Source organism: Hirundo rustica, chromosome Z (genome assembly GCF_015227805.2).
Source record: "Hirundo rustica isolate bHirRus1 chromosome Z, bHirRus1.pri.v3, whole genome shotgun sequence".
Taxonomy (NCBI): Eukaryota; Metazoa; Chordata; class Aves; order Passeriformes; family Hirundinidae; genus Hirundo; species Hirundo rustica.
Window position 1 is genome coordinate 37,634,597 of NC_053488.1, and position 22,476 is coordinate 37,657,072.

At 36.3% G+C, this 22,476-nt stretch overlaps 1 long non-coding RNA gene across 1 annotated transcript; it reads right to left on the bottom strand.

Annotated features, from left to right (window-relative positions):
• Positions 1-15,300: 15,300 nt before the first annotated feature.
• LOC120765709 (uncharacterized) lies at positions 15,301-22,270 on the bottom strand. The gene is made up of 5 exons (XR_005704496.1): positions 22,136-22,270; positions 21,472-21,569; positions 17,462-17,575; positions 16,781-16,837; positions 15,301-15,707 (listed from the first exon to the last, which is right to left on the bottom strand). It is a non-coding gene; the product is annotated as an uncharacterized LOC120765709 (long non-coding RNA).
• Positions 22,271-22,476: the final 206 nt, after the last annotated feature.

Consider the following 22,476-nt stretch of genomic DNA (forward strand, 5'->3'; position numbering starts at 1 on the left):
TTGCACCAAGGGAGGTTTAGATTAGGTGTTAGGAGGAATTTCTTTGCTGAAAGGATGGTCAGGCTGACCATCTAAGGGATTGAACCAAGCTGCCCATTAAGTGGTGGAATCATCATCCTTGGTGGTGATTCATGTGGATTTGAGAGGCATGGTTTAGTAGTGAACATTATGGTGTTAGGTAAACAGTTGATCTTAAGGGTGTTTCCCAACTTTCACTATTCTAGACTTCTATGATTCAGAGCTCCATTTTGTTGTAAGTCAAGGAGTGGAAGAAAATTAGCTTGACTGACAAGTAATTCCTCTTGGAACTCAACAGGAAAAGGAAATTTTATGATCTATGGAAGAATTTAGGCATTGCAGAAAGGTTACAGAGATGTGGCTCATGTACCCAGGTAGAAGGCAAAAAAGGCCAAAGCTCAGCTGGAATTGAAATAGGCCAGTGTTTCATTAGACAAGGAGAAAGTCTTTCTTAGATGTGTTAATAGCAAGAGGGGGTCCAAAAAAGACATTTGACTGTTTTCCCACTATGTGCTGAAGGTCATTAGGGAACATGAAAGAGCAGAAACATCCAATAAGGCTTTCTGCCTTGTACTGATAGACCTTCGGCTGTAGATTCCTTTGAGTTCAGTGTTGGTGTAGCCTCACCCTGAGTCCTGTAGGCAGCGCTGGGCCCCACAAGTTGAGAAGGGTGGGAAGGTCCTTGAATGGTCCAGAGGAGGACAGAAGAGCTGGTGGAAGGGCCAGAAGGCACATCCTGTGAGGATTGGCTGAGGGCTCTGGGTTTGCCTGGTTTGGAGAGGAGAAGGCTGAGGAGTGACTTCATTGTCCTGTACAGATGCCTGAGGAGGGGACCAACAGAGGGAGATACTGATCTCTTCTCACTGGGATTCAGCAACAGGATGACTGGGAATTGTGCAAATTTGTGACAGGGAAGGGTTAGTCTGGACATTAGAAACTGTTTCTTTACCAAGAAGGCGATCAAACAATGGAACAGGCTTCCTGGAGAGGTGGTTGATACTTAAAGCCTGTCAGTGTTTAGGAGATATTTGGACAATACATTTAGTATTGTTCTATAACTTTTGCTCAGCCCTGGAGCAGCCAGGCAGCTGGACTAGATGGACCTTTCCAAATGAACTCTCCTGTTCTATTCAGAGAACACTTCTCATTTAGTGTGTGATAGATGTAAAATAAGAACAACAAAATAGTAACCAAATTAGTCTTTAAAAATATTTACATCGCAAAAGTGTCAATATTTTTAAAGCTTAATTGACTAAGTATAAGTAATTGTCATCACATTGGGAAGCCACAGCATCTCAGGGCTGTTGCATCAGTACATGAGACGGGCTCCAAAATGGAAGAAAAACCTGCATAAAATTCCAAGTAGGTAAAAATATTTAAAGGCCAGAGGAGAGAATTACAGTAATCCAATTTTCTAATGAAATTTTCTGTTCAATAAGCTGTTCAACATCCCTGTAACTTGTGTTTAATCACAAAGTATTTCAGAAAGGTGGTAATTTGATATCTGCATTTCAGGTGATAAAAATTGACTGTGTCTGAACAAGTTGCTCAAATGGTGAATTACTAATAAAAGAAAAATAATTGCATTTTAAAATCATCAGTGAATTTAAAGATTTGCTCACTATTAATTTCCCTGCTTTTTTATCTAATAATTAGGATTTTGTGGCTTGTCCTGATGAATGCAGGGGCATTCACTGTAACAAAACTCATATGTATATAGACACATTGATGATAATGAAGACTCAAACTTTTAGATAAATGTAGCACATGGAGCATCTTAGCTATCTTTCAATCAACAAATTTTCTATTCTGAAAGTTTTCAAGGCTTTTTCTAAAATTATTTCTGGTGTCTTAATGTCTACTTTTCAAGCAGAGTTGCCAGTATTATTCTCTGTGGGGAAGACCTCATACCATGGCCGTAGTCTGTATGGTAATTGTACATCTAGGAAGACTCTTTTGGAGATGTATGGACTGAAAAGCTCATGTTTATTTGATTATTTGTGGTAAGCCATTCCAGTGTAATGCACTATATGATACAATCTCTCATCTAGAATCACAGCCTACATTTTTTTCTTTACGCTGTATGACCTTGCATTTGGCAATCTTCAGCCTCACGTTGATCAAATGAGCCAACTTCAGTATATGAATCAGATCAGCCTGGTTTATGACTGACCTATGACCATTGTAACTTCTTTCTCCACCAATTTTTGTATTATCTGCACATTTTACAAGCAATACTTCCATATTTTATTCCAGTTCATTTACAAAGGTATTGAAGACCAATGGAGTGAGGACAGATTCCTGAATATCTGAACTAGAAGCAACCTCAACAGGAAGATGAGTCTTTGTTTATGGGTTACATTTTGTGGTCTATTAGTTAGCCAAATTTTAATCCCTTTAATACAGGGATTATTGTATTTTGAGATTGCACTGATTTTGTGAGTGGGTGGGGTTTTTTTCCCTCCTGCATTACACTGAGGAGCCAATTCAAACATCACGCATACGTCTATTCCTCAACACATTGCCAGTATTGACTGAGTGTTAGGTTTTTAACAAGACTACTTTTAAAAAGTATCATATCAGATAATTAGAAAGGTAGTAGGAGAACATACACCATGTTTCTCATACTTACTTAGACGTCTGCCTGTGGACTTTTTTTGTTAGTTTTTTTCCATCTCATTGGTGGTTGCTCTTTTTGTTTCTGATCCAGTGACCGCTGAAACGAAATACATGGCTGACAGGCCTCTTTATGAAACACTACTGCCATTCTTATTAATTATGCAGAAGTTCCTATCTCTACTCTTTGCATTCCATATCAATATGCCCACACATTTATTCTGAATCAGTATGAGTGATAAACAAATTAAACCCTGAATTATTAAGCTGGTGGAGCACAAGTGGGAAGAAAAGGCATAATATTTTCTATATTTTTAAGAAACCTACCTTTTGATTTTTAAAGTGTAGGTTTTATAGAATACTGTTCTATAAAACATTCTTGTTACTGCAAAAGTTCAGAGAGTCATATTCTTTGGTGGCAAACAGCCTAAGACCTTCAGTAATCTTGTACAACATTTGCTCCATCAGTTTTCCCTAACTACAAATTCTAAATGTTTCCCACTATATTATGATTTCTACATAAATGAATAACAGCGTATATGAGATCCCATCCAATTCCATAATTCAGATATATTGTTAGAGTTCTTAACTTTTTAAATATTATAACAGTCTAAAATTTTAAACTTAGGATTTTTTAAGTTTTTAAACAAACATTATTAAGAAACTCAAAACTCTAACATATACCAAAATAATTTTTGTATGACACATCAGTCTGCTTTTTTTCCTGAATGTGGGAAAAAAAAAAAAACCTGAACATTTGCTCCTTCTAAGCCTCATGAATAATTTTCTCTTGTATTTCTCTTGTGTTATGCTTCTTCCACTCTCACATTTCACTGGGTTTTGATAGATTTTTATAAATGACTTAATATCTTCTCTGTTACTGGTCATACATTGCCAGTAGATGCATTGGTTTTCTATGTCAATTGTTTGCTTTTGCCAGCTTTCTGGCTTGTCCTCAGTATTTTTGAGATTCCACTGAATATCTGCAGAAGGAATTTAAATAACTCATTCAGAGTATATAAAGTTAAGTAAATACACATATTTTTACAAGAAGAGGGCCTTAGCCTTGATTCGGTCTTTTTGTGCAGTCAGCTAAGAATGTTAACAAGTGTTGAAAATAAGGTGTTTCCATAAAGAACAGTGATGTAATTCTACTTTGGGTCTCTTCATTGCTGTCTCAAGATGCAGTATTTGTACATTTACATAAAGTTGAAGATAAACAGGTAAACGTTTTTATTTTTATTATGACCAGGTAACAGGAACATAGCTACTGTTTTCTACCACTCTTTAGAGCAAACTATTTCATTAAGTATTTCAAGCAGATTACAGACAGATAGAAACTCTTTCATGTGAATACAAAAATTCAAGCCGCTTAACATATTTGCTTTGTTTTAAAAGCTATTAAATATTTTAGGCATATACATGCTAATTTTTTGTATACAAACAGGAAGAAAGAAGAGTTTGGTACATTTTATATGTCTATGTTGAAATACTTACAAAAAGTACTATAGTACTGGCTTGGAGGATTTAAAAGAGTGGATTTTTATTTTTATTTCTAGTGCTGGTTCTTATCACATTCATTACATGTGAGATAACTCCACATGTGCAGAAATCCCCTTTTACATTTTTGTTCATGAACAGTAAGTTATGATTTATGAAGGGCAATTTAATACTTTTGCTAAAAAGTAGATAAATAACTAATTTGAATCCATGGAAAAACACTGAATTACTCCTTGTAAGACCTTTGCACTTATGGTAATGTCATAATATGAAGTTACAGCATATAAATTTACATTGGAGAAACTGAATATAACTCTGCTGATATCTGTGTAACAGCTCTGAATTACACCAGCTCTGAACTACGTTTTCTAATGTAAATAAGTGTAGTTCGTTTGGTGAATGAGTTGTTCATCAAAAAGCTGGCTTAGGATTTTTCAGAAACCTAGTGAAAAATTCTGACTAAAAATGTTAAAATGTTTAATTTAAGGTAAGAAGATTTGGTTCTTTTAAAAGTTAGGCTTATGAGAAAGGTAGGCACTGGTTTTACCTTGGTCCTTGGATGACCTATTCCTCTGTTGGCCTATTAAGCGAGTGGCAAGGATGGTTTTCTAGAAATCAGAAAATGTTTGAAACCTAGCAGCCTGTAGCAGGGAAAGGCTTTGGATCAAAGTATTTTCTGTCTCAGGAGGCTACTGCATACCTGAGTACTTGATATTTGATGAAGTTTTATTGCAACACTTTCATTGCAAGTATTCCAGTTTAGGGGGAAGAAAAAGAACTTTAATCTTAGTCAGGTGAGGACCTGGAACTGAAGAGAGAGTGATACAGCTTCCAGGTCGATGTTGATACTGTTGAGATTTACCTTATTCTATGATGGGATTCTCTCAGCATGTCCTTTTGAGGCTGTATCATGACCTACTGATGCCTAGGCTCAGTCACAAAACAATTTCCGATGTTTCTCTCTGTTGTTGTAACGAACAACCTCTCAACTGGCGGTCTGATAAATACAGGGGAATGATGTTAACATGGTGTTCTACAAACATTTTTCAAGTTGCTGCAAAATGGAGTAGCATTGAAAATTCAGTAGTGATTTTTCTATTCCCTCTAGCCTGGTGGAAAAGGTATGCCGTGAACACAGCAGCTTCTAAAGGCTCCGCCTCTCTTTACACGAAATTATCAAATTTCAAATAGAAGCAAACGCGAATTTGAAAAAAAGACCAGAAATAACCCTTGAAATTTATATTAGTAAATACACTTTAATTAGTTTAGGTATATACACCTAGTGTTAATGAATCAGAAATACAAGGTTAAAAAAAAAAAAAAAAAAAACACTTATTTCACATTTCATCTCCAAAGTCCTCTTTTTTTTTTTCCACTCAGATTACCAAAACCCAATGAAAGTTCAGTTCTCAGGTTTGTCCATGGGCCAAATTAGAGTCCTTACTTTACTTATTGCTTGTATATCTTATTATCCAGCTGGTTTATAACAAGTTAAAATAGTCAACATTGTGTAGCGATCCCAGCTGCAGCCAGATTACAATGGCTTTAACTTCTAGACATAATATATGATCTTCACAAACAAACTTAAATGAAGAATTAGAGTGCTATTCTACCAGCTACTTTAAAATTGCTTAAAGTAAGGAGTGGTGGAAACAGACAGAAATCCTCCACATTTGAACTAACTAAATAACTGAAGATTTTTAAGTGTGATATATACCGGGAGTACTGGCTACCCAGGGTTTTGCAAGTCTTCTTTCTTCTGTTCTGAAAGAAAGTCACCTATTCAGTATTTTTGTCACAAGCTGAGGACAATTAAGACTTGTTAAGTGTATGCTTTGGTGAGCAACTTGCCACTTTGCTGCTGATTACTTTAATAATATACTAGTGTTTAAAATATTTTAGATTGTTTCCAATTTATAAAGTGAGTACAATTAAATAATTAATGAAGCATTTTAGGTGATAAAGCCAAGAGATAGTGAAACAGCATTCCATTGCCCAAACAGTAAGATTTCTTATTGAAGAGGATATTTCCAGGTTTGAATGTGTACACCACCTCATCACTTTTGTTTTTCTTTCAAATACTTTAGTATATTCAAACCAACAGGAAGAAAATAATTGAAGTCATTACAAAGGATTACAAGAGAGGAGCCTAGAAAGTACATTGGAAATATGTTGGAAATTTCCAAGAAATCATATCTGAGCATTTTGAAATTACACTAATTATGAAAACATGATAGTGAATCCAGAATATTTGTGTTTGGAGAGTGAATAAGGAACAACACATTAGTATCTGAAATGCCTATTAGTACTTCCTTTTGAATTTGGCTGGGAATACTTCTGTCAGAAATGGCAGAACTAGGTCCTGAGGTGAGAACTGCAATGAATATGGAAAATATAATAGAAAAATACTCTTTCTGGAAGATGAACACAGTGACACAATAATCATAGACAATTTCAAATTATTTAGTGATTGAGATACTGGTTCTAGATTCAAAATTAAATCAGTTTGAGATTGAAATGCATTTTTCACCAGAATCAAAGCTAGGCCAGGCTGTTGAATACTGGCAAGGTTCCAGAAAACCTTCCCATTTCCTCCTATTAGCCCTCTGTAGATAATTTTATTAAATGGTAAGTAAGATGATATTTTTTAAAGTTTCCATTGATTGAAGTAGTAAGCACTACTCCAGAAGCTTTGGTTATGAAGACTTCAGTATGAAAATTATAGGATTTCTACTTTTAGTTAGACACTGATACAAGGACGAATTTCTGATTTTATGGCTATTAAAATACATATATTAATAATATAACATTGTGAGAACCTTATTGAAAAGAATTATCCCTTGGGAGAGAAGATGATTCTAGTCCCTGAGTCCTAATACCTCAGAACGCAATGTTAAGTTGAAGAGGTATGGTGAAAAACTGTAACATTCCTACTTCTACTTGCTCAATCAGTGCGGAAAGAAATTCTCATTTTTATTTTGAAAGTCTTATATCGTGACTACATTTCTGCATAAAAAGGAGTTTCATGGCACTTTGAAATATATTTATGCTTCTGTACATGAGAGTATAACTATGGCTATGACAACACACGATGCTTCAGTGACTATCTTAATAATTTTAATTACAGAAAAATTTTCATGAAACTTGGAATAAAAAAAAAAAAAGTATCCTACTGACTAGAAAACATTTAACATAAAAAAGAACCTCAAAATATGTATGACACTGATTTTGAGGGAACCTGTCATAGACTCAAACTTTAGCAGCTGTTGACGTACTGTCGGGGGTTAGGGTTGATCTTTCTCTTTTTCTTATAGAATTTTCCCCCCATAAGTTGCTAGAAGACTAAGTACTGGTGCTTAGATGGTGCTTGCCAACGGAAAGGAGGTGGCAGAAAGTCGGGAGGGGGAAGATCACATGAGTTTTGGGGCAGGAAAAGGACAGGGATCGGGGAGCTGGGGGCTCTTCTTGCTCTTGGCATTGGGGAGAGGATGTCCCAGCTGCTGCTTGCTGCAGGAGTTCACTGTCACCAGAAAGTCCAGTCCTGGGAGATCTACCATCATCTTCTCGTGTGCCCAAGAATTTTGAGCTCCTTCGCCTGTCCTGCCAGAGCTGGGCCAGCCCTGCCCAGGAGTCGCAGCTTCTCCAGCACTGCTCTTTGTGCTACGCTGTAGCCCCGCACTCCCCTGCCTGCTGGGACATCCCCTGCCTGCCAGGGACTTCCTGCCATTCCAGCCACCAGCCTGGGAGTTTCCACCATTCCAGCTTGGTGCTCTCAGAGTCCCAAGGGATCAGACTGCCCCAGGCTTTGTGAAACAAAGCCCCTTAAGGTTCCTGGTTCTGTTTATTATTAATGCTGTAGTTGTTGCTGTTTGTTTGCTTTGTTATATTTACTAGTAAAGAACTGTTATTCCTTTCCCCATGCCTCTGCCTAAAAACCCCTTTAATTTTCTAAATTATAATAATTTGAAGGGAGGGGATTTGAATCCTCCATTCCTAGAGAGGCCCTGCCCCTCCCTAGCAATGTGGTATGTAGTATGTGTCTCCAAAGTGAGACACATACCAAAGTACATATTGGCTTCATCACTGCAAGAGGCAATTCTTTATCTTTGGTAAATTATCTTAGTAATTTTGGACTCATTGGAACAATGACAGTTTCAAATAAACAGGAATCTATTCTGAGCTTCCAAGCTATAAGCCAGCACTCCAGAAGCTAGTGACAACGTCAAAAAGTCATCCGCAGAACCCAAATATCAGAGAGAAATTATTATTCTATTCAATACTTAATTGACTATATCAGGAGTACTGCATCCAAATATATAAGAGATGTTGAAAAACTGGGAAGTCCAAAGGAGGCCAGCCAAGATGGTTAGGAAGCTGAAGCACAAAACATAAAAGAAGAGGCTCAGGGAGTTCAGTACATGTAGGTCCAAGAGGAGAAAGCTAAGGGTATCAATTTGCCATCATCAACTCAAACAAAAAGTTGTGGTGTTAATGGAGCCAGGTCTCCAGCAGAAGGTCAAAAGACAATGTTAACAACTTGCAGCAAGAGAAATTCCAGCCAATCATACAGGAAAGATCCATACAATGAGAGTGGTAACAAAATTGGACAGGCTGCCAGAAGAGCTTGTAAAATCTCCATCTTTGCACAACTCCTGTGGACAAGGTCTTGAGTAAATTCATCTAAATTTAAGGTGGTGCTGCTGTGAGAAGGGAGTGAAACAAAAATTACTAGAAGTCCTTTAAAATCAAAATTATTCTGTGATGCTACAATTCTATTCATTTTGATCTTCAGTTAGAATTTGTAAAATATTTTTGTTGTATCAGTGGAACATGGATTATGGAAGTTAATTTATGCAAGTTTAGTTTTACATTTTGGAAAAAAAGACAGTATACTGAAATATGCAACAGAACGTTTCTACTGGTAGATAAAATGGAAATTTACCAAAAGAAGATGAAAAATAAAAGAAACATAATGCTGAATTTGATATCTAAATTTTGATTGAGTAACACCGTGGAAGATGTTGGATTATTGTCTAGAATCAGTAGACAAAGATGGAACAGAATGAGGGAAAGAATAATATAAATCAGTTTTTTGGCAAAAGTAATCCCTGTGGTCTCTTTGCAATTTTGGAAAAGTATTCTTACAAAACAAAGTGGAAACTGATTTACACTTGGAACACACAAAGCGGAAACACTCTTGTTTTTTATGCACTCATTCAGAGATGAATAACTATTTTTTTCTGTCATGGTGGGTGTCTGTTAAAGCACAAATATTTCTAAAGAATGACATGAAGATGTGGTTCTTACATCTGGGAGACGCCCAAATTAACTGAACTGGCTTCAGTGAATTTGCCCTAGATTTGTAAGGCGGTAATTAAAGACAGAACTTGATTCTTTTTGTTTTGCAATAGTCAATGAATCTGTGTTTCTATTTTAATCTGCAAGTGAGAAAAACTTTTCAAAATAATGTCAAAACTGTACATAGTAGCTAACATCAAACCACCTGAACAAACTATTGGAGATGTGGTTTAACCTCAAAGATCTTTCCCAAGTTTCACAGGAGAAATATACTCCTCCTTTTTCATTCATATATAAGACATACAGCCCTGTAAAACTGAAGCATCAGAGATCAAATCAGGCTTACCCAGAAGTCAGATAAGATTTTAAAGGGGAAGGTGCACATATATAGACATATGCAAAATATGGACAAGGCAGTTCTTTCAAGAATATTACATTTTATTTAAGAGTAACCCATTAGAAGTCTCGGGTCTGGTATCCACAGCAACTCTGTGAAAACAATTTAATAGTGTTATTAAAGATTGAGGGATATAGGCCATTGCTTAATGAAATATAATTCTGCTAGACTGAAAATTTTATTCAAAAATGGCTAATAATTCATATCAAAATGTCCACTTCTGGAGTGAACATCTTGTCCATACTTCATCCCATTCCCTGAAGAATGAAGAATCTTTCTTCTGTTAAGTCTCTTTGCATCTACTTCTGGAATGTTCCTCAGATATTTTACAGAGAAAACTCAAAAATAACAGGGAAAAAAACCCAAAAAACAAACAGTTCGATTTTCCTCCACTTGAGAATATTACTGTGTTACTTTAGATCCAAATTCTGGGGCTAGTGCTGAAGGCTTTCTTTACAGAAAGGAGCAACTTTTTTTTCTATCCAGTCCCCAGCATAGAAGACGTAGAAGGTGGTATCTCCTAATATTTCCTAATTTTTCTAATCTGACTACAGTCTTCCTGAAGAGACACCAGAGAAACCTGTGATCTCCAAAGGGTAACAGGATAGCTCACACATGGCCCTCAAAGAGAAGAAATTGCAAAAAATGGAAGACAAGCTCTCAAAGTTGAAAAGCCTTATCCTTATTTTGCAACTCATTTTCTGAAGTTCTTAAGCAGAAATGATGGCAGGCATGAAGAGAAAAAGGGGCAATATTTTATCTAGCTCAGATTTTTTGAGTGGGAATTAGCCAGGGAGACCACTGTGTCATAAAACTATCACTTTTAATCCTGATACAGCCCCCATTTCACCATTATCTCACTGCAGGGAAGAACGATCTCTGGCTTATTTCCAGGAAGACCTCCACTTTTGAGATATGAATAAATTTCAACTGGCAAGTAGTCTGATCCAGACCACAAAACTGCAGCCAAGCTCCTTGTTCACTGAGTTCTAAACTTGGTACTTGGCCAGGGATATTGGAATGAAAACCTGCAGAGCAAAGTGCTTTACAAAATTACATAGACCCACACCGCTGAAGTCCAGCCACTGCTCTATGGTCCAGTGTTCAGGACAGGAAGTGGGACTACAGGCTGAAGCCAAACTCAAACTGGCAACCAGAAGGACATGGATCTAGGAAAATAATGCTTTTCAACTCTAAGAGAAGAAAAAAATATTGAACTTTTAAAATAACTTCTTTAAGTTAAAGGTGTTAAATATCTCCAAGACCATGAAGAAGGAGAGAGGAAAAAAAATAAAATAGGATATGGTGCAGATTATTTTGCTTCAGGAGGTGTATCAGAAAAACCACAGATTTTTTAGGGAACAGAAAAAGGAGTTTATTAACAAAGGAAACTATTCTTTGAAGAGCCTGATTAACATCAACATGAAATGACAAATCTACAAAAGTCAAGTGGAATTTGTCCGAAAAGTATATCAAATTGGATATGCAGAAAGTTGTCCCTTCATTTTGGTTTTCTGGACTCTTCATAGTCCAGAACAAAATTAAAATTTTAATTCAGTTTCCTGTAAAAGAATGCAGCACTAAATCAGCTTCAAACACAAATCACAAAGCTTAAGGAATAGATGGTCAGAACTAAGAGAACACACATGTGTCTGTTTTCTGAAATAAATCCAAGGGTTTTGTTCACGCTGAAATATCTAGCTGCCTCTCCAGAGGTGTATAAGCTGATAATCCAGCTCTCAAGCACGCTCTAATAATTAGTGTTCATTCATGAAGGAGAATCTACTTTTAAGAGGTTTCTTTTATACCACAAACACTTTATAGACTATTCAAATTCAAATTTGCCTATATTCAGAGGCTTTCTTAATGATCCCAAATCAAAAGGCAATTTAGACATTTCTTGATTCCTAACAAGTAGCTGTCTCCACCTTCTCTCAAAATGCTAACAGCAGTCAGCTGTCATCACCTGTGTATGTGGCAATGCCTTCTGGCAGCTATTCTTGAGCACAGTTAAATCGTGACCAAATCTTAACTCAACCTAAGAAATAACTTATTGGTCAATATAGCAGTAGGTTCGAGTTCCTGAAGATTTCCTAATATTTTTTCAGCACAATGAAGCTTTTACTTCATACAAATAGCCTACTTAATACTCATAGCTAATATGGTAACAAAACTGAGATATTTGCAAGTAGTTCATTTTTCATCAGACAAAAACAATGAAACTCTTGGTAATATCATTAAAACTGGGACTTGGTAATATCATTAAAACCATCTGGGCCCAGCCATCCAGACACTTTTTAACACAGCAAAGAGAACATCTGTCCAAATCTTTTCTGTCAGCTTTTCCAGGAGGATCTGTGGGAAACTCTATTGAAAGCTTCACGGAAGTCCAGGCAGACAAAAATCACAGCCTTTCCCTCATTCAACCTGGCCACAAAATGAGATCAGGTTGATCAGGCAGGATCTGCCCTTCCTAAACCTCTGCTGGCTGGTCCTGATCTCCTGGTTTTACAGTATGTGCCATGTAATACACTTAAGATGATCTATTCCATAACCTTCCCCGGCACCAAGAAAAGGCTGACAGGCCTGTAGTTTCCTGGATCCTTCTTCCCACACTTCTTGTGTGCGGGCATCACAACGGCCAACCTCCACTTATCCGGGACCTTTCCAGTTAACCAGGAGTGATGATAAAAGATGGAGAGTGGCTTGGTGAGTTCTTCTGCCAGCTCTGCCAGCACCCTTATGTCCTGTAGAGTCATGACTGGCAAGTCAAAGTGGCAAGTCACTATCTAATTCTTCCTGGATTCTGCTCCCTGTCACCCAGGTCAAGGAGCTGAGGATAACCAGTCTTTCTGTTAAAGACTGAGACAAAGACATTAAGTACCTCATCCTCTTCCTTGGTGACAATATTCCACACAATGTCCAACAGAGACAGAAGATTTTTCTTGGCTGTTCTTTTGCTGCTTATAAAAACAACTTTTGTTTTTGATACATTTATAAAAATAAATTTTATTATCTTTTACATAGAGCTGAACTTTTGTTTTCAAATTCTGTTTCTATATGATCTACTGACATAGCTATACTCTTCTTGATAAGTATACCTTTTCTTCCAAAGGTTGTAAACTCTCTTTTTTCCCGAGTTGCAAGAAAAGCTCCCTCTTCAGCCAGATGGCCCTTCTTCTATGCTGACTTGTTTGTAAGCGCATAAGGGACAGCCCACTTCTGCACCTTTAGTATTTCCTTCTTAAAGTGTGTCCAGTCTTCCTGGCCCCTTTTGTTTTTTAAGGCCTCTCTGAACCACTCACTTTAGCAGGTCAAAGTCCACACTCCAGAAGTCCAAGGCAGGAGTTTTGTGACCCCCTTCTTTATTTCACTAAGAACTGAAAACTCAATTCATGCTCATTGTGTCCATGGCTGCCTCTGACCACTACGCGTCCCACAAGGCCTTCTCTGTTCATAAACAGCAGACCTAGGTGGCAACAGCCCTGGTAGGCTCAATTACCAAGAATCCTTTCAACAGTCACAGAAAAAGAAGTACCTAGGTTTTCCCTTGTCACCATTCACAAAAATGCTAGATGCTTATGTATCCCCAACATATATCACAGAAAGAGCTGTGCTGAGGAATGTCAATGACAGCAGAGATATAAACAGTAAAGCAAATTTTTGGTAGATGACTGCAATTAAAAGAATTTCTTCGCTCCCTTTGTATTTATGTTGGAAAAGCTCTCTGAGATCAAGTCCAACCCTGTCGACTAGACCATAACACCAGGTGCCTTGTCCAGTTGGTTTTTTGCACACTTCCAGCAGCTTGGATTCCACCACCCTCCTGGGCAGTCCACCTCAATGTTTAGTCCTTTCCAAAAAGAAATTACTCCTGATGCCCAGCCTCAATCTGCCCTGGTTCAGCTTGAGTCTGTGTCCTCTTCTCCTGTCGCTAGTTGCCTGAATGTGGTAATTTTGAAATGTGGTTCTGGATTCTCTGTGTGTGTTCTCTCTTGAAAACAAAAATATCTGAAAGTATGTCAGCCTGCTAGGTTATCCTTTGTCTTACCTTTATTTTAGGTACTTACAACTACTAAGTAATTGCCTTAATTTTGAAGAATACTATATTGTGATAGATTTTTCAACTCATTCAAGTTGACGTGCAAACTTTTCATATTTTACTTTTCAACCAAGAGTAAAATACCTAAACTACATCTCTGTATTAGAAAACCAGGCTATTTTGTATTTTTAATTCCTTTCAAGTACTTTTAAAAGGATTGGACAAAGACAGACTTTGGAGAAGAACATGGGGGAATGAACATTAATAATAAAAATAAGAAAATAGAAAAAAAAAGAAAATAATTTTTTTTTCCAAAAGAGATTTTATGGCTTTTGGCTCTGCTAATAATTTGTGTGGAAAGATAATATTTTCATGTGTGTTTAATCTTATGCCAAGGCAGCTGCTGGTGCAGTAGCTATCTGAAACAAATTAGAAGGCAGTTAAAATGAGATTTTCCACAATCAAGAACAAAGCAGGACCAGTTAGTAAGAGGACAGCTTGTTCTTGTTGCTAATGTGTTTAAAATCTTGCTGCTCATAATTTAAAACAGCTCTTGGGTATGGATGCTGGCTCTGGTTTCCAAGGTCTAGTGCTAAATCAAAACCAAATGGAGAGAGTTGAATTAGAAAATGACAAATTATATATTGATATCTCCCGCTCTGGCTAAAGAGAAGGCCTTTTTTTTTTTCTTTTTCTTTTCTTTCTTTTTCTTTTTTTTTTTTTTTAATCTTTGATATTGATTTAAAAGTTAATTTCCCTCAATATTAAAATATTTAATGGATGACAACTGGTTGAAATCTAAAGCTTGCAGCCAACTATTGTTAAAGGAAAGCTCTCAATAACTATGGTGGCAGATACAACACACTTACAAATTATTTGAAGATGTATTACCCTTATTATAAAAAAGTAGACATTAAGAAGATTCAATGCCTTTTAACGGGCTGACCTGAATTTAGAAGCTTTATTCAACGTAACTGTTCATTTCACCACAAGGTGAAATGCATTGGCCGATCTCCTAAGAATCCAAAACACAGTTAGGTATCAAACAAAAACTGTCATTTGAAAATTAAATTTTATTTTGGAAATTATACCTACAGAAAAGAATACAAACTATGTTTTTTCTTGTTGTTGTTTTTAATATCTCAGAGGTACCATGTAGTATGTGATATGTGTTCTTCAAGAGGAGAGAAATCTAAATTTTTAAAGGTCAAAGGAAAAATACTGCTGATTTTATCTAGACCTGGAGCTCATTGAATTACAATGGAAATAATAGCTAGATAATGTAAAGATAAATAAAAGTCAATGACATTAAAATAATTACAATACTCTTTCTGAAAACAAAATATGTTGAAAAACTTCATGAATATTTAGTCTCAATAAGAAAGCAGTATTTGAATGATAATTGTTTTTCACTGGTACTTGTGTGAGACCTGTGTATTTGATAGATTTGGAGGGAAAATATTAGTGTTGAATACTATCTTTCCTTGTGCTTTGTGAAAAAAACAGAAGGGCTAATATGAGCCTCCTTTTTATTAAAAGATAATTTACCTTTTCCAAGTTCCTCTGTAATTTTAGAGAAATACATAGAAAGTGCAGGGATTTTTAAAGTTTTTATAAACCCAAGTCAGATATGTGTTGTCATCAAGAAATCAACTAAAAATATGAGAGACCAGTTCTAATACCCTCAGACCTAGATATGAACCAAATAATCATTGGGGTCACTCTGGTTTTATAAACACAAGACACAATGTAAATGTCAGCCAATCCTTAGGTGCATGTATTTATCTTCATTACCTGGAGTCAAATATGATCTTCCGACTGCATTGTGCAGCAAACCTAAGATTATAACAAAAACAGAAGGTAACTAGTCACCCAATCTCACCTAATTCTGCAGTACTTCTATCTCCTTGAATCAAAACTGAGCATGACATAATACAGAATCAAAAACGTGGTCCTTGAAGAGGAAGCGGAGTGAATAAAAAGAGACAAAGGAATAATGACTAACCAAATAAAAAGGTATAGAAGAGAAATACACAAGAAAAAGAAAAGGTACATTTCATAGGATTTTAAAAAAAGAAGATTTGGACATGAAGAAAGCCTGTGAGGGTAAAAGCTAAGTGACAATATAAAAATTGAAGCTGTTGTGAGTAGAGAGGATAAAATGAAGCACTAAATGCAGAATCCAAGAGGGTAACTATGGTTTTCCAAACTCTTTACAAGTCAAATCCAAATTTCAAGTCAAAGCCTGATTGAAAATCTTTGGCTACAGTAAGATATGTAAAGAAGACATAGTAGACCACACACTAGATTAATCACAGAGGCACTGAAGGTATTTATAACAACTGAGTTTGCAACAATTTTAAAATTGCCAAGAGAACTTAAGCTCTTGAACCCATAAGAGAGAATTTTCAATGTAAACCTAACAATTTTGATTTTGTCGCCTTCATCTCTGTTTGCAAGCTTACCTTTGAGAATACACTTTTGACATGATACCTTTGCATATTCAAATCTTAATTTCTCATGATCTGTTTTGCAAGTGTTTAAAGGACAGATGTATTTCTGCACATTTAAAGGTATGCCCTCTAAGTAATTAATTTGTCAAGCATCCTACTTTTATTTCTTTGTAGTATGGTCATGCCTCCATTTGCTACAGACTGTATCATATTTTTATTTTAAAGGACATATGGACACCTCCTCTGCTTCTCACATACTTCTAAAGATTTACAGTCAAACTCCCTAATCCAAGATCATGATTCTTACATGACTGTGGTCATGCCTGTGTAATATATCATTCCATTATCACTAAACATGATTTGTGAAAGCAAAGAAACAGAAGTAAATAAAGGAAACAAATATCTTCTTACAATACTTGTATAAGAGGTATAAAGCATCTGATCAGTATTTATCACCTGTTTTGTCAGTATTTTCATTAGCTGAAGTTGTCTACACTTCAAAAAAATTGGCCACTGAAAAGAGGAAACACTATATTAAAACATACTCCATAATATCACATGACATGAGAAAAACACCTATTAGGAATGTCATATTTACATTCAGGTTAGAAAAAAAATAGTATATTCAATATAAAAATTGTTTTTAATATTGAAATTCAATTTTATGGCTGTTGAGAGTATATTGAGACTGCTGCTGAGAGTGTATTCCCAACAAAAATTGGTATAATGCAGACTTGCATGGAAGCTGAACATATGAACAAATTAATAAATAATCATGAAGCAAGTGATGTTTTAGGGAGTGATATTACAGTGGCAGGCAGACTCTGTCTTGTAACAATATAAATTTGTTCTTGCATAGTTTTGATGAAATGGACCAAAGCATCAGTTGGTATAAACTGAGAGAACTACAATGAGAATTTAGATCTAGTGTACCCATGAGACTACAGAAACAGCCCTCTTGCTGTTTCTAAATGTTTCTGTGTAAAATATTTTAAGTCTGTCCTACTAGAGATAAGACCTAGTTTACTTACTTCTAAGAAGCAGGCCTACACTATTCTAAAGGAAAAACTGGAGTTCGTTAACATACTGCAACATTTCCATTAATATTTAACTTAGACATTAAGATCACAGGCATACCAGGTTATTAGAGTTACTGAGAGGACTATTTCAGTTATCAGGGATTTTTCTTACGCTTGTCTTCCCTCTTCTGCTGTTGAAGTTCATAACAGCAAATAAGCTCAGGCTCAAACTCTGAAATAAGATAAATGCCATAAAACACATTATGAGGTATTTTGCCAAATATAACAGGATCCTTTTTCTTTGAAGTTGACATCATTACACAGTGGATAAAACTATCCTATTTTAGTTTTGATCTTGTTTCCTAGATTATTAGATTAAAACTTGCTACTTAAATTAGAGATAAATTATAGACATATTTCTTTCATTTCCAGGTAAAGCTTGCTTTCATTTTTAATGTCAATTGCCGAGCTAGATGCAGCCATGAGCAGTTTTAATTCTACATGCTATTCACATAAATGACTCAATAGAAAAAACTAAAGATAAGCAAAATCTTTTTCCTCTTGCTAGTCCAACAGCTTCATCAGCAACATCAAATTACTGCCAAAATAATGTTCAGTCTCTTGAAAATGCAGATAGATAGTCCTTTCCCAGACTAATTTAGAGGGCCTGCACCACCAGATACACAAAAAATATTTCCGATTCAATTACCAAAATTTACAACATTTTTGATGATCTGCCTCACAAGCTGTTCACAAATCTGCTTCTGTATGGTTTTTGTTGCATTGATTAATGGAGTAGGCTGAGTTCCTCAATTATAGCAAAGTAGTTCTACCATTGGAATAATATCACCTCACTCTGGAATACTTAGAGTCACTAGAAAAAAATCACAGAAGTAAGCTCCATTTCAAAATGTTTTGTGGTCAGACCGAGAAAGGAAGATGTGAAGTCTTGAAACGATCCTTTACAAAGATGAAAAGAAGACAGTGCTTCAAGTGAAGATGCACTTCCAGAGAAACCCACAGAACTGTTCAAGGGCTGAACCTAAGCCTGGTTATCTTGCTGAATCCAGACTTGAATACTGATGGGAGATCCACCCCAGAAGAATATGATTAAAGGAAAAAACACTACCATACCCGTGCCTGGTAATGTCTTATTGCTTATTAACTTCCTAGCAGATGAAGGAACCTCCCTCTATTTCTGCCTACTTCTCTGTTGCTACATTGCTGCTTGTTGTGTGCCCTGTATTTCAGATGCTTCAGTTTTCTCTTTTGGCTCAAAACTACCTATTTATGGATTTGAAAATACTCCTCTTGAAAGTAATCTCATGGACAGTTTACAAAAAGCAGAGGGAAGAAACAGACATGTACAAGCTTAATTACCAATTTAAAGCATAATTAACTGTTGAAAAATCACAGGTTAGGTGATCTCTAAAGGGATTATTTTTTTGAAATTAAGAGTACAGTGGTTACTGTTAAACTTTTGCTACAAAGGAAAGGCAGAGGCTTATGAGAGTTTCAGAAAATGAATGCCAGGGCTCTACTACAATATAGCAGACAGTGCTACTTTCAGTATTTTCAGACAAGAAAGTTCAAACAAGTCCCCTTGTGTAAAACTTCTTACTACTCTTTAGGTTAAAAAAGCCACCAGACCAGCTGAGGATATTCTCTTTATAGGTATATACCATGAGAGCATTCTACATTTCTTGGAAAAACCATAAGTCAAATGGATGCAGCTCCTCAGGTGCCTCTAAAAAGTTATGTGCTCTCTTCTAAAAATAATACAAATATAGTGAATATTTTTGTTGCCTGGGTATCTCCAGACAGATGTACATATGACTGAAAAGTGACCGCACTGGAGCACTGCTAAGTATGTCATACTTAAAATATAGACACTAGAAACTGATGTTCACTTTTTATGTGCAACATTTTTCAAGTTTAACAATGAGAAAGAATACCTATAGTATTTCTGATGGTTAGGAAATTGTTTCTCTTGTACTTCACTCCCACCCCCAGCACACCTGGAATCTTTTGAGGGTGGGGGAAGAAAAAGACTCTTAAAATAACAGCTTTTTAAACTTTTGACATGTCTAACAAAAAGGAAACTTAAAGATTCCATTTAATGCTACTGCCTGCTGCCTAACTAGAGTCGTAAGGTCACACTGTAACACACCTCTTCTGTGCACATCTATGTAATGGTGTAAAAGTGAAAGCTGCCAATTCTCTAACTGGGTATTAAGTTCTCTCTTTCCTTCTGCCCAACCCATTTGCTTCCTCCCTCCCAACCCTAAACCTACAGCCCAGATTTTCAGCATCATTGCTTTAAAACATGAAAAGTCTCTGCTTAGAAACATTATTGACCCTGTGCTTTGTCTCTTTCTCTCAGAGCCCTGATTCCATTTTTGCCTCGGCTAGCTTGAAAGAGAAACCACAGCTGGAAGGATTTTTTTCCTCAGGGCCTTAAAGATCCCAGAGAGGCTGCAAACTTTTTCCTTTAGAGAGGGCAGGCGCCTGTTATTGGCAAAAGGAAAGAGTCTGCCCTTGGTCCTGCAGGAATCACGTCTTCATTCAGTCTTTCTCCTGTGGTCCTGCCCCCACAGGGTCAGGAGTTCCTGTCCCCATCCCAAGAGCCAAGAGAGATTTTTCCATGTGGTCTCCTTGTTTTTATCAAGGAAGGGGCTAGAAGCAGGGACAATCCACTACCCAATCAGGGACAAGGTGGGAGTGGAACAGAGCTGGATTACATTCCAGCCTGGGAGGATGGGCGGGGAAAATGAACAGAGACAAACCTCGTGATACATTTTCCAGGGGAACAAGGGAGTACAGAAGAAACCGTTACGAAACCCAGTATAAAAATGAAATACAATATAAACCCAAATAATGCACAACAACAACCCTATAAATAGATTTTTCTCTATTGTCCCATATGTTCTTTACCTAAACATAATATCACTGCATTCTAAGACAGATTTCATAAAATACTGAGGACTAAAATGTCACTGTAAAGCACCTAGTAGAACACCGATTTTTAAAATATGATAACTTTTTTTTTTTTTCATATTACACTGATTTGCATAGTATGTGCAACTTGCATACACGCTATATTTGGACTATTATCAAAATAATTATACATGTCTTCATTTCCTTTTGTCCTCAAATACAAAATATGTTGAGCAAAAAAATCTGAACTATAATGTAAAGTTTTGGAAATATTTCAAGTTTATTTACACTCTCCTTTTATATTTTGATTATCTCATTAACTTAAAAAGCTCATAGAAGCACTTTGATTAAACGCAATGTTTCAGTATGAATGGGCATACCGAATGGGAGTGGAGTTTCAGTTACAAACCCTTACAACACGATGAACATATTTAACTACTTCTCTTTTCTAAAGAAAAACCCTCCAAACCTGCTATAATACCATCTCTTTTGCATTCTTTCTCAAGATGTGCCCATGAAAGTTAAAACTAAAGAGGCAAATGACTTGTTGATAAAAATCAGTAAAAATATGCTTTGTTGAGTTTTATGCAAAACCACTCCAGAAAAGATCTAGATTATTTTAGAAAACAAAGTATCACCGGCATATCATGAGCAATCCAACCTCTCTTACAGTTTCTGTGATCAGCATTTTGTATTAATGAACAATTGTGAATTGTGATATAACACAAGTGATATCTTTCTCCAAAGAGGTATAATTGGACATGCTTTTTCTGAACATTTAAATAAATAAATAAATAAGATTTTTGATCAGTCATTTTGCAGGTAGGACTTTGTATAAGGCTAATAGGATATCATTAGAGGAAAGACACAATAAAAATTCTGTATTAAGAACTGTTCCAATACACAAAATCAGACTTTCTAACATCTGCTTTCTGCTGTGTACTGTTGTATTTTTTAGCTGAGAATTATATAGATCATAAATATATAGCTAACCATTTCCTCAAAAGAAGGGTCTGGCACACTAACTGAGATCACAGAGTTTGAAAGGAGACTTAGAGGCAAAAAAAAAAAAAAAAAAAAAAATCCAACTTCAGTTTTCGCATCAAACCTTAGGCAAGATAAACTAGAAGAACCTATACACATCAGTCAGGCCCAAATACACCTTCTTTATGAAGAAAATATGAATGATACCTTTCAGTCGTGAAGATATCTCTGGCATGACCTCTTATATATTTCCCTCGTGTCCCACTGCTGGAGCTCTTCTTGTGCCTCCTCTTGAGGAAAACCATCTAGATGTTTTTCAAAGAACAAAATGAAGAAAAAAATATTCCAGTGCAGAGTGAAGATATTGTTCAGACATTAGTATGAGACTCAGTCAGTGTATTCTACTGCATGTTACTGCACATTTTACTTTTCTGTGATGATATTCTTACCTTATAGAAAATCATATGCTTTCAATTAAGTCCCTACCAGATGACAGCAACAGCAAACATGAATAGGCGTGGGGCGGTTTTTTGTTTGGTTGGGTTTTTTTTAAGAAGACACCAAACCATCAGCTAAAGTTAAAAAAAAAAAAAAAAAAAAAAAAAAGTTTTGCAACAAGATCTTCAGGGCATTTAAAAAGACATCACAGGTGCCTGTTCTTTTCTACAATGTAAGTCTTCACTGAAGTATCCTGATGGTGAAACACCAAATGATCCATCTTATTCCCTACATAACTTTAATATTTAAAATATAGTTCCATGTCAGACTAGAGACAGTAATGAGACAAGACACACACTCTTGTTCATCAGCATGAAAAGGGTCCCCATTTATTCTTCCTCACAACTCAGCCATCCCGACCCCAACTACTTACTGACTCTGTCTACAGCCGGCTCCTACTGTAGGCCTCCACTGTAGATTCAGACTGACCTCACAGCAGACCCCTCCCAGAAGCAATTCTCTCTCCCATTTGGCCAGTCCCTGTTTGGTCTACCCTTCTTCACCTCTTAGTCCTTCTCTGGATCCTTCACTCTCCAGTCCCTCACCTGGCAGCCAACCCATTAATCACACTCATCCTTATTGGACATAGCTGTAACCTATTAAGGACAAGGCTGGTTTTGGTAATTAACACAGCTGTGACTCATCAGGGGTGAGGTTGTCTGTAATCCATTCTCCTACAGTTCCAGTCCTCAAGGAATGTTTTTTTTCATGTCA